At 41.9% G+C, this 12,296-nt stretch overlaps 1 long non-coding RNA gene across 1 annotated transcript; it reads right to left on the bottom strand.

Moving 5' to 3' along the window:
* Positions 1-6,243: 6,243 nt before the first annotated feature.
* Positions 6,244-7,584, bottom strand: LOC113621302 (uncharacterized). Its single transcript, XR_003433119.1, has 3 exons — positions 7,429-7,584; positions 6,974-7,100; positions 6,244-6,328 (listed from the first exon to the last, which is right to left on the bottom strand). It is a non-coding gene; the product is annotated as an uncharacterized LOC113621302 (long non-coding RNA).
* Positions 7,585-12,296: the final 4,712 nt, after the last annotated feature.

Below are 12,296 nucleotides of genomic sequence, written 5' to 3'. Positions count from 1 at the left end.
GCTAGCCATAAGGGAGTGTAGGCCTCCTATCGGTAGTAAAATGAGGCAGATTTGAGACTGTGTATTCTTAGTTCACTTCTAGGAGTCTGCATGTGTTAATACCTACAACTTTGGAGATTTCGGATGAGCATTCTCAGATAATTATAAAGTAGCCTGAACTTGAATATGGTAATGTTCATTCTTCCAAATCCCTCTCCCCAAAAGCGTCTATGCTGACCTATCTGACAAGTAGCATCCTTGTCTGGAAAAGAGCTTAATTTAGACAGGTTTGGCAGAGAGATGGAAGGGGGCAGTGCTGAACAGTGAAAGAACCGGCTGCCCCAGCCCTTGCTTTCTGCAGCACTCAAGCTTATGGCGTTAAACGTCACCTCACCCCAGTACTGTGAATTTTCCAAGGCATCCTACCTGTTTATTTAACACACTAATGAAGGGCAAAAAAAACTATCTAAAACAAGCTATATAATATGTACAAATACTAATTTTGGGCCTTCCGAGGCAGATAAACAGTGAATTTATCCTATTATCCTACTATCTAACTGGCTAGACTATTGTTTAGTTATCCAAAACTTTCATAGGTAAAACTTGAGACACCCATATCTTTCACACTACTCTTTCTCTGAGAACAGAAAATAGACCTATGTCAACATTACTTGATCCTAAATGTCAGTATTTTCTTTGCCAACCCATGGCTCCTGCTATTTAGGGCTCATGGAGCTAGAAGTCTTGGAAATATGTCCTTATGACCCAAACCACAGGATGTTAGTCAGCAGGTTACAGTACCACCTGGCATCATGTAGAAAGGTGAGTTTTCCTGATAACTCTTAAGTCACTGGAAGGAGAAAACTAAGCTCAAAATATAAAAGGTTAAAGACCCTTTAAAAAAAAAGAACAGGGGGCTTCCCTGGTGGCGCAGTGGTTAAGAATCCGCCTGCTAATGCAGTGGACACGGGTTTGAGCCCTGGTCCGGGAAGATTCCACATGCCACAGAGCAACTAAGCCCGTGTGCCACAACTACTGAGCCTGTGCTCTAGAGCCCGCGAGCCACAACTACTGAGCCCACATGCCACAACTAATGAAGCCCATACACCTAGAGCCTGTGCTCCGCAACAAGAGAAGCCACCACAATGAGAAGCCCGCACACCGCAATGAAAAGTAGCCCCCACTCGCAGCAACCAGAGAAAGCCTGCGCGCAGCAATGAAGACCCAGCGCAGCCAAAAATAAATAAATAAATAAATAAAAGAACAGGACTTCCCTGGTGGCGCAGTGGTTAAGAATCCACCTGCCAATGCAGGGGACACAGGTTTGAGCCCTGGTCCGGGAAGATCCCACGTGCCGCGGAGAAACTAGGCCCATGTGCTGTAACTACTGAACCTGCACTCTAGAGCCCGCAAGCCACAACTACTGAGCCTGCGTGTCACAACTACTGAAGCCCGCGTGCCTAGAGCCCGTGCTCCACAGCAAGAGAAGCAACCTCAATGAGAAGCCTGTGCACCACAATGAAGAGTAGCCCCCGCTCGCCGCAACTAGAGAAAGTCCGGGCACAGCAACGAAGACCCAAGGCAGCCAAAACTCAATAAAGAAAGAAAGAAATTAAAAAAAAAAAACTTCTGAGTATACATAGCACCTGCAAGTTCTTAATGTTGGAACATTGTATGTCTTCAGCATTTCCAGAAAGGAATGGAGGGTAGAATACAGGCAAAACCTAATAGCCATTTAACAAGAACTTCTTCCTTTTAGAAAAATCCAAAGAAAACTAAAAAAGATGGCTAACTGCAAATATAATGCTTGTCATGTGGTCCCAATCAAAAGGCTCAAAGAACATGAGGCTAACTGTGTCAATAGAGCTGCTATAGATGACAGCAAGTTTTTCATTTGGGGGACAGATAAGTGGAGTCGAGTTCTATTGCCCCCCCACCCTCCATATCTCATAGCTATGGACACCTTAGCCAAATGAGGAATGAAAAACAAAAAGAAGTTTCCACTCTGCTTCTATAACTTCTGGTCTGCTTTATTTCAGAGCCATTTAATCTTCCAAAGTTTACTTCTCCAAGTTTGGAACCAAGTGAAAAATTTTCTGATGCCGCCAATCAGATTCCTGACCCTGATGTCTGGAATGTAGGTAAGCAAGGGTGAGACAGTGAACACAGTCCTAAGTGAAGGCCTGGACCCTAAGTCCTCTATAGCTAATAAGTACAGAAGCTCTGCAGTAATTAGTCTTAATACTACTCCCACAAAATCCTTCACCAAAGCAATCAAAAGAGTAAATCTCAGAATTTCATCTCTCTCTGGAGAGGCAACCCAGTAAAAAGGAGTCTAATTAAATCTAAATTCACTTATAACAGTTAAAAGATTCTTATCTTACCAATACCCAGTCACTTTCCATAGAAGTAATTTTTTACTTGTAATCTGAAAGATTAGGATCTATCCTATCTCAAGTGATATCCTTTCTCTAAGATGCAGCATGTTATATTGGAGAATTCACTAGCTTTTCAGTCAGATCTAGGTTCAACTACCTGCTCTGGCCTCAAGTTACTTCTCAAACACATCTTCCTCATCCATAAAAGGAATAATATCTACCTCATAAGGTAGATTAATATTAAATAAAGATGTATGTATGTGTTAGAGCAATGCAAGCTCCTTTAACAGATAAAGTCCAAACTGTGTTAAATGTCATGATTTAACACAACAGAAGTTCCCTTGTATACAATCCAGTGCAAGTATTTGGTAGGAGTGGTGATTCAAGAACAGAGGCTCTTTGACTTTTGACTGTCACCTCCCACACCTGGCTTCCCAAGCTGCCACAAAAAGAGAAGGGAGAAAGTACAGCTACCTCATAACCACCTCAGCCCAGAAGAGAGTATTTCTACTCACATCCCATTGGCAAAAACTAGTAACAAGACCATACCTATGTCAGGGAGGCAGAAATGTAGGCCCAGGCAGAGCAGTCACTTCCCAGCAACAGCTATGGAAGGGAGACTCAAATCTCCTGCCAGCTAGCCTTCTCTGCAATAATGTAAAAATGCTTAGTACTTGTGTTACTTCATCCTGATTTCTTTCTTTCTAGATAACACACATCATTCTCCTTCATTTGTCCTTAAGACATTTGCTCCAAAAATGCTGGTTTGTGAAAGGTAAGATAAATCATCCTATAGAAGTTATTGGAATAGAGAGTGGAATACCTTTAATACCTTAGGAGAATGGCCACTAGATCATAGGCATGGCAGATGCCTAAGCTTCAATTACAAATTTTAAAAGAGCTGTATTCATGGGCTCTGAGTATTTCCATTCCTTTCCTAAGGCTCCACTTAGGACTTTAATCCATCAAGGACTTGATTACACAAGGTTCTCAATTCTGTGTAAGATTTTCAAGGAAAAAAACCCCAATTCCTAAAGCTACAAAGGGGAAAGAGCTAGTATACTATACATGGGCAGGATCCCCAACCACACAAACTTCAAGGGCACAGCCAAGAGCTAGAGGAGCCCTCAGTGGAGCTACCCACTGGATACACAGTGGGGAGGGAAGGTGCAGAGGAACTATATAAAACAGATGCTAGCACAAAACCAGTAATTCCTACCCGGACATGTAGTAGCATCAACTATTTTTGTTAAAGTAACTTTAATCTCCTAGAACTGGTTATCTAGACTAATTCTCTAGTTCTGATTTCCAGCTAACTTTCCTCCTTTGGTCATCTTCTACAGCGATTCAAGAGACATAAAAAAAGAGACTATGGATGATAAACATCGTAACAACCATAAGTCCTAGAGAAAAGGTAGAATAACTTTTTTAACATCACAGTTTTAATATATATTAACATAGTTTTTTATATTAACATAGTTTTAACTAATATCACTAACATTGTATTCTAAATCTTCAAAGATTCTTAGACAAGCTTTTCTTCTTTAAAAATAAACACTTTCAAAAAATAAATAAATACATAAATAAAAATGAACGTTTTCTATTCAAAGTCCTCCTCCTCTCACAATAGAATGCAGGGAAAGTCCTGATGGCTTTAAATCAGACTGGAGAAAGAGCTGTCTAGAACTCTATTTGAAATGCTATTAACACACATCAAGCTTAGGTCTTCCATAAAAACGCTTGCTATCAAAATGGCACTGCCTCAATGTTCTCTTTCTATCCTTAGGTAAGAAGAACTGATGGGGAAGTTGTAGGTTAAAGAGCCAGCAGATGGAAGATTTATTAAGTCTTTTTTTAAAACTTTGGGGAAATCTTTACTGTCAAGTTTTAGGTAACAACTCTTGTCACTGTTGGCATCTTAACATGTTTTTATTTATTTAAATGAAGAGTATTTTTCCTATGACAAGCTTCCTTTGGTTTTTTATTCTTCCTTGCTGTCATATCCTCATATTTCAACTAAAGGGCTGGAGGGCTGATTTGCCTATTTCTCTTTGTAGGGGAAATACAGTCACCATGTGGTCTATAATGCTATTCCTTAGTTAGGTTCTTTATCCTCCAACCTTTTTCTCCTACCTCCAAGTCATTTACTGTATGACCATCATATCAACCTTCTTCAATCAATTCTCCATACGAATCTTCCATGCTTAAAGGATATAGTTTTTATGACAAGCTGAGTTTGAAACATGGCTCCAAATCTACCTTCCTAACTCTGCAGAAGTCAGTTTACATCCATGTTAAATATGTTTTATTCTTTTTCACTTGGTTCGTTTTAAAATGTCACCCCTTGCCCTTCAACTATTCAAATCCCTGTTCTAGCTTTTTTTAAGTCCAATTCTTAATCGTCACCTCATTTAAACCTTCCCTGTCTCCGACCTCAACCAAACCACAAACCTTCATGAAGGAAGGCAGAATCACATACTGCTTTATATTTGCTACCTCATTAGCCTAGTGCTGTGCATCTAGGAGATATTCAAATACTTGGTGCTTAAACTGAACCAAGACCCAATTTAAAACAGGCCAAAATTAGTTCCTCTTAACCTGTAATTTTTATTGCAGCTAGCTAATCCTTTTAAAATAATGAGTTTGGGGTTTTGCTAGTTTACTGACTAGTCCAGGTATATTTAGACTTAAAGAGTCCTATCCCTACCTAAGTATTTTCTAGATCCTTTTCAAATGATCTTTTTTTTTTCTTCCGCTAAAATAGAAGGGAGAACAGAGAACACTAGACACTTTTAGCATCTAGCACATTCCAGTATATTTGGTACAAAGTGGAGGGGGTAGGGGGCTACTGACTTTCTCACTTAGCTTTACAGAATATAAACAAGATTTACTTTTATCTCTTGACTAAGACCTTACACATATTTTGAATTTTTAAAATTATACTTTGGTATATTAACACCATACTATATAAAAACAAAAGGTTGTTTCCCAGGAAAAATGGCCCTAAAAGATAAAACTGTCTTCCTTTATCATATTTTAGCTATATGGAATCTTCCCCTAAAAGAGCATGCAGTTTTAACTGGGGGACCATATAATTTTTCCTCCAAACCAGGATACTCTTGAGCTTGAAAGGGGGAACAATAATTATCCTGGGATAACAGCCAGACAAACCGAGTCAACTACCCTAATAAGTCATCACTTATTAGGCAGTTGTATCATTCAAAACATGGGTGCCAGATTTACTCAAATCTTGCTTTAAGAGGTTTTGAGTCCCTTGGATAAAAGCACAATAGAATCACTTTTCTTGGTTTCTAACATAACATTTGGTCAAAGCTTCAAAAAGACCAAATTAACTTATGGAAAAATACTTTGTAAAAAAAGCAAAGTTTAAAAATAATTGCCTCGAAGCTTGCCTAGACTCCCCAAAGTCCTAACTATTTCCCCAGGCTCCCGTAACAGGTGGCTTATGTCTCCTTTTAACCTCCTTTCATTCTGATTTATTACTATTAAACTATATAGCACGCTTTAGGAGAGGCATGATCTTACTATGTACTAGTCGTATGCCCATACAAAATCAAAGCTACTGAATGTGGAGAATCTATACTTTATACCCAAGGTGTAGTAAAAAGAGATTCAGTACTCTGGGCTAAATATTTATACTGAAAAAAAATCAACCTTTCAAAACCCTTGGTAACCAGGTTCACTCATCTTCACAGAAAAGTTCTATCAAGGTGATTTAAATTATGTTTGTGTAACAGTAATAAGACTTCCTGGCTATAAAGTTTCGTCCCTAAAATCGGGTTTTAGGGTTTCTACTCTTACATTCACAGTATGAACTATGGGGGAAAAATTGCTAAGGCCCATTACTCACGTCCTAGATACGTACCAAAACGTATCTCATTGGTTCCGCATCTTTTATCCTTTTGTTGGTCCATACTTTATGGGCCTTTTTGTTCAGGCTTTCCAAGCAGCTGTGGTATAAAAAAGAGAAAGAAAACAACCTCAAATAGTTTAGTCTCTTCCTCCCACGTATTCTCTTACAAGACAGATGATGTCTTACAGTTGCTGCAGCCGCTGACAAAATATACCTGTGCTCTCAAGTCAAACAATCAAGTACTGACTAAGTTTGGGACACTATGTTAAGAACTATAGTAGGGGCTTCTCTGGTGGCACAGTGGTTAAGAATCCACCTGCCAACGCAGGGGACACGGGTTTGAGCCCTGGTCCAGGAAGATCCCACATGCTGCAGAGCAACTAAGCCTGTGTGCCACAACTACTGAGCCTGCGAGTCACAACTACTGAGCCCACGTGCCACAACTACTGAAGCCTGCGCACCTAGAGGCTGTGCTCCGCAACAAGAGAAGCCACCACTATGAGAAGCCCCTGCTCGCCACAACTAGAGAAAGCCTGCGTGCAACAACTAAGACCCAATGCAGCCAAAAATAAATAAAAATAAAGAAATTTATTTTAAAAAAAAAGAACTAGAGTGGGCTTCGTCCATTATGAGGGAACAATGTTGACAACTATAGTTAATATAAGGCAACAGTTCTCAAACTTCAGTGGGTATCAAAATCACTTGGAGGGCTTATTAAAACAAAGATTGTAGGGCATCTCACCCCTGAGTTTCTGCTTCAGTAGTAAGGCCCAAGAATCTGCATTTTTCTCATGTTCCCAAGTGACGCTGATGCTGCTGGTCTGGAGATCACACTCTGAGAACAACTGGTATGACACACAGTTTAAGTGCTGGGAGGAAAGGAGGTTATAAGAAAACATAAGAACTTAATCCTAGGCAGAGGTTAGGAGAAGGCTTCAAAAAGAAAATGACCTTTGGGTTTAAACATTTGACATTCCTTAAAATAACATCAGAAGAATAGTATTATTGGAATTTTAGAACTGTTCCATACAAGACTAGCCCTTTACACAATTTTTAGAAGGTAAAATTTCCTTAGCGTAATTCTGCCATCCTACCATCTTTTCAACAAACTTTTAAGAAGTTTCCATTTTCTTACCTATCTATTCATTAAGCCTTGCCAAAGCAATACTAACAATGGTTTGCAAACTTGGGACTTACAATTTACATCTTAGATGCCAGCACCAGTAAGGGCATGAGGGGCTATTTATTGCTGAGTCCCAGGGAAAGAAATTACCTAGAAGTCAAGGAAAAACACAGAGAACAGATTGCTCGAGTACACTGGCAACTATTACAGGCAATGTGGATTACACAGCTATATAATATTTACATATTAGGACACAGAATGAATTTAAAGACAAAAATTAAGAAGTTACTACTGTTTTGTTTTTGTTTTTTCGGGTTTTTTTTTTGCGGTACGCGGGCCTCTCACTGTTGTGGCCTCTCCCGTTGCGGAGCACAGGCTCCAAGACGCGCAGGCTCAGCGGCCACGGCTCACGGGCCCAGCCGCTCCGCGGCATGCGGGATCCTCCCGGACCAGGGCACGAACCCGTGTCCCCTGCATCGGCAGGCGGATTCTCAACCACTGCACCACCAGGGAGGCCCCACTACTGGTTTTTCATTTATCCTGTATCATCCTGTGTTTGTGGAGGGGGTTGCTGGCTATTCTTGGCAAACTCCCATTAATGACCCTTTTTTAAACATAAATTTATTTTCAGTGGCTCCCTGGTGGGAACACCTCTCCCTCTACTTTGCCTGAAAAATTGTAACCAGCCCCAACTTCTCACCCTCCTCTACAGCAATACTTCCCAATCTAACCTCACCAATAAGAACATCTATTATGTTCCCCCATAGATCTCTTTTTGAAATATTTTGCAATTCATTTATTGAATAATTTTCCTATTTTAAATTATACACTTAACAACCAATCAGAAATCATAATTAGATGAGGGAACCAGGACTTAGTTGATAAAATTTAAGCCAAAAACAAAGAAATTTAATGTTTTAGTCTTCTGATGGGCAAAAGTTTAAGTTTTATCAGGCTTTCTGAAACACTGAAAATCTCTAAAGAATCTGAAAGACTACTGGGATTCCTTCAGTCCTAAAAACTGAGAAAACTCATCTTCTAACAAAGTTGGGGTTTTTTTTTCCAGTCATTAGCATACAGATGTCTCTTTACTCATTAGTTCAGTCTTTATTTTTAACTAATAACTCTAAAAATATAATTTATAATTTAGGGATAAATGCAAGCATATCCAGAGATAGAACCAGCAAAGATCAGATTCAGTTTAGGGAATTAATCCCAACTAGCTCTTAGAATGACCCTGTGTAAATAAATGCCTTGGTCTCTCTCTTTTTTTTTTCCTTTTCAAATACATTCAACCTGGCTGGAAAATCAGTCTGAAAGAAAGCTCAGCAGGGATATCAGATAAAGCAGGAACTTTCTGGGTTGGAAAGGAATGAACAAAGCATTTAAGAATAGAAAGAATAGATGTGTGATGCATTTTTATTTTAATATCTCCACCATTGAAAGACAGGTTTGGTTCTTTTGTTTGTTTGTTTGAAAGTCAGTGGGCTCATTCACTGGTGCTAAATGGAACAACTTTATCAGTTGAGGATCCTGTCACCCTGACAAAGCATTACTGAATGCACTGAAGCCTGACTTTGGATTCTGGTTTGGTACCCACTCCCCGTCCTCTCAAGCTCTTAGCTCTTTCTTCCCCAGAAGTTTCAACCTTCAGGTATCTGAATGAAAAGTTCGGATGGGTCACAGAAACAGTGTCAACAATTTCACCAGATTACCTCAATTTAAAGCCCGATTTTTCGGGCTTCCCTGGTGGCACAGTGGTTAAGAATCCGCCTGCCAGTGCAGGGGACACGGGTTCGAGCCCTGGTCCAGGAAGATCCCACATGCCGTGGAGCAACTAAGCCCGCGAGCCACAACTACTGAGCCTGTGCCCTAGAGCCCATGAGCCATAACTACCGAAGCCCATGCACCTAGAGCCTGTGCTCCGCAACAAGAGAAGCCACTGCAATCAGAAGCCCTCGCACTGCAACAAAGAGCAGCCCACCACTCGCCGCAACTAGAGAAAGCCCGTGTGCAGCAATGAAGACCCAACACAGCCAAAAAAAATGAATAATAAATAAAGCCTGAAAAATCACATTTCATTTCAAGTCACAGTGGCCCCACTAATTCTGCATGAATAATGTTGTGATAAATCCAGAGGTTTAAGGTTTAGGATTTCGTAAAGATTACGTTAAGATACTCTGAACAATCTGAAACTGATTCGCCAAAACAGCAGCTTTTCCTAAAATGCTTTGTGCTAAGCTTGTAAGGAAGCTTTCATTCTTAGCGATCATCTTTCAAGAAGCACTTTAACAGCTTGCTCCTCCTTCACAGGAATCATCTAGGCCACCCAGGTGAAGAATAGCTTTTGTAAGTTCAAAACAGTGCCTAGGTCAGTGGTTCTCAACCCTGACTGCACATTAGATCATGTGGGTAGATTTTTAAAAATAACTATGCCCAACCCTTTAATTGGTCTGGGAGGGGAACGTGGCACAATATGTTTTAAAAGCTCCCCAGATGATTCTAATGTGCAGGCAAGATTAAGAACCAGTAGCCGGGCTTCCCTGGTGGTGCAGTGGTTAACAATCCACCTGCCAGTGCAGGGGACATGGGTTCGAGCCCTGGTCTGGGAAGATCCTACATGCCACACAGTAACGAAGCCTGTGCGCCACAACTACTGAGCCTGTACTCTAGAGCCCACGTGCCACAACTACTGAAACCCGCGTGCCTAGAGCCTGTGCTCCACAACAAGAGAAGCCACCGCAATGACGAAGGCCATGCACTGCAACGAAGAGTATCCCCCACTTGATGCAACTAAATCCCACGTGCAGCAATTAAGACCCAATGCAGCCAAAAATAAATAAATAAATTTGTTAAAACAAACAAACAAACAAACAGTAGCCTGCAACAAGCAGGCTTGGGCTCTGCTTGCATCAACACATTTCTTTTTAGGGTCTTAATATGAACCAAAGGCTGTGAAGCACACTCTATTCAGCCCAAGGGATGATAATTAAACAAAAAACAGGACTTCCCTGGCGGTCCAGTGGTCAAGACTCCGTGTTTCCAGTGCAGGGTGCTTGGGTTCCATCCCCGGACACGAAACTAAGATCCTGCAAGCCGCGTGGTGCGGACAAAAAAAAAAAACCAAAAAAACCCGGTAACAATGTTTACATATTATTCATGTAAAGATAAAATGTCCCACGACCCTTTTCACTGAAGCCACATTAATTTCATGCTGTCAGGATAAGTTCTCCTAAATCATATTTAGGCTCCAGAAACCACTGAAATGTTCTAAAACCCCCAATATTTCAGCACCCAGACTGAGCTCCCAGACTGCCTACCTTGGGCAATACAAAAATTTGTCATATCACATCTCTTACTTCTTGGTTTTGAAAACTATTATTACCAGATCTACCTGTAGTGTCAATCTCTTCCTTTTTTCTGTCTAATCTTCAAAGGCCACATGTCCTTTTTCTCAAAGCCTTCCCCAGGTGACTCTGGGCCCCACTGATTTCCTCCTAATATGAATTTACAGTCTCAACAACTTTTTTGGCATCTGTTACACTACCATTTAACCTTTCACTTTGGGGCCTATTTTCCTAGCACCTTGGAGACAAGAACCACCGCTTGCACCTTTTTTTTTGGGTATAACATTTTCCAGAACAAAGGCTCACAATATATGTTTCGTTTTCCACTATCAAATTATAACTTTCTGGCCCTTTTTACCTCGAGCTCTCTCCTCAACTCTAAAACTCGCTTTAATCTGACTAGGGCATCCATCCCACCACGCATTCTCAGATAAACCATTATCAACTTTCGAATTTTGAAATTCTGCCTACAATGCGTGCTGAACAAAAACAACTAGATTCCTGTCCTTGGTGATTCGTTTTGGGGCGTTGGGGTGGGTGGGAGAGGGGCCTGTTGTGTCTGCTTATCTCCTTTTCAATTTTCCTCTTCCTTCCAGTCAAAATCTAAATTATCTTTCTCTCTGGACAACTTCCACAAACAAGGCTTCGTTCTCACCAGTACCCATCGATGGACCCCTAATGAGTCCCGCCCCTCCTCGAGCGCCCATGTCTCAGCACTCGTTCTCCTTTCTAAGATGGCCACCCCAGAGCTCGGCGGGGCAGCGCGAGTTCCACCCACGCAAGGTCACGGTCATTCCGGGGGCCAGAGGACGACGGCCCGAGGTGGGGGGCAGGGGTGGGAGAGCCGAGGAGGCCCTCGGCACAACCGCGCCTCGCTCGGTCAGAGTCCAGCCTCCGTCACCGGAAGTGGGGGGGCCCCACCCCCACCCCCTAACGTCAGGGGCCGGAAGTGAGCGTTGCTGGGCGCGGGTGTGGGGTGAAGGCGAGTGTGAGCGGGGGTGTGACTCGGCCGAGGTAGGAATGACGCGCGGGCCCCGGCTTGGGGCCTCCAAAGACCTCACCTTTAGTGGGCTGGGATACCTTCACCTTCTAGGATCTTCCCTTTTCTGCCCAGAGCTTTCGGCCTCGTGGGTTCTCAGTGCGGCTGTTTTGGCAACCTGTGGTGCCGCCGCTGCTTCGTCCCCTCGAGGTCCTCCCTAGCTCCTGTGTCTCCATTCTTTTAAGTTAACCATCTTCCCCACCTTCTCTTATTTAGTCCCATTGTTTAAATCGACTCTGTTTTGTTTAAAGGAAGAAAAATGATGGTTTTACCGAGACCCCAGCTCGGTTAAGAGTGTAACCAGTTGCTTCAGGCTGCAACCAGCCCCCAAGCTTGCCTGCTAAGTGTCATTTGTCCATTACACCAATGTCTAGTACTAGGAAAAACGTAAAAGACTCACTTGTTAACAGTTTAATACGGAAGATACTTAGATGGACAGGGCTGAATGATGAGGCTATAGATTCCAGTGCCCTTAATCTTGTGTAATTTAGTCTTTTTGCCCCCAAAGGATAGGGTGGCTCCCTACAAGTTGATGAAACTGGCACTGATTGCTCCT

The sequence above is a fragment of the Aethalodelphis obliquidens genome, unplaced genomic scaffold (assembly GCF_003676395.1).
Source record: "Aethalodelphis obliquidens isolate GAN/ISIS:26980383/991018 unplaced genomic scaffold, ASM367639v1 scaffold8, whole genome shotgun sequence".
In the NCBI taxonomy this organism is placed as follows: domain Eukaryota; kingdom Metazoa; phylum Chordata; class Mammalia; order Artiodactyla; family Delphinidae; genus Aethalodelphis; species Aethalodelphis obliquidens.
The sequence above is the reverse complement of the archived record's forward strand: the minus strand, read 5'-3'. Positions and strand labels throughout refer to the sequence as shown.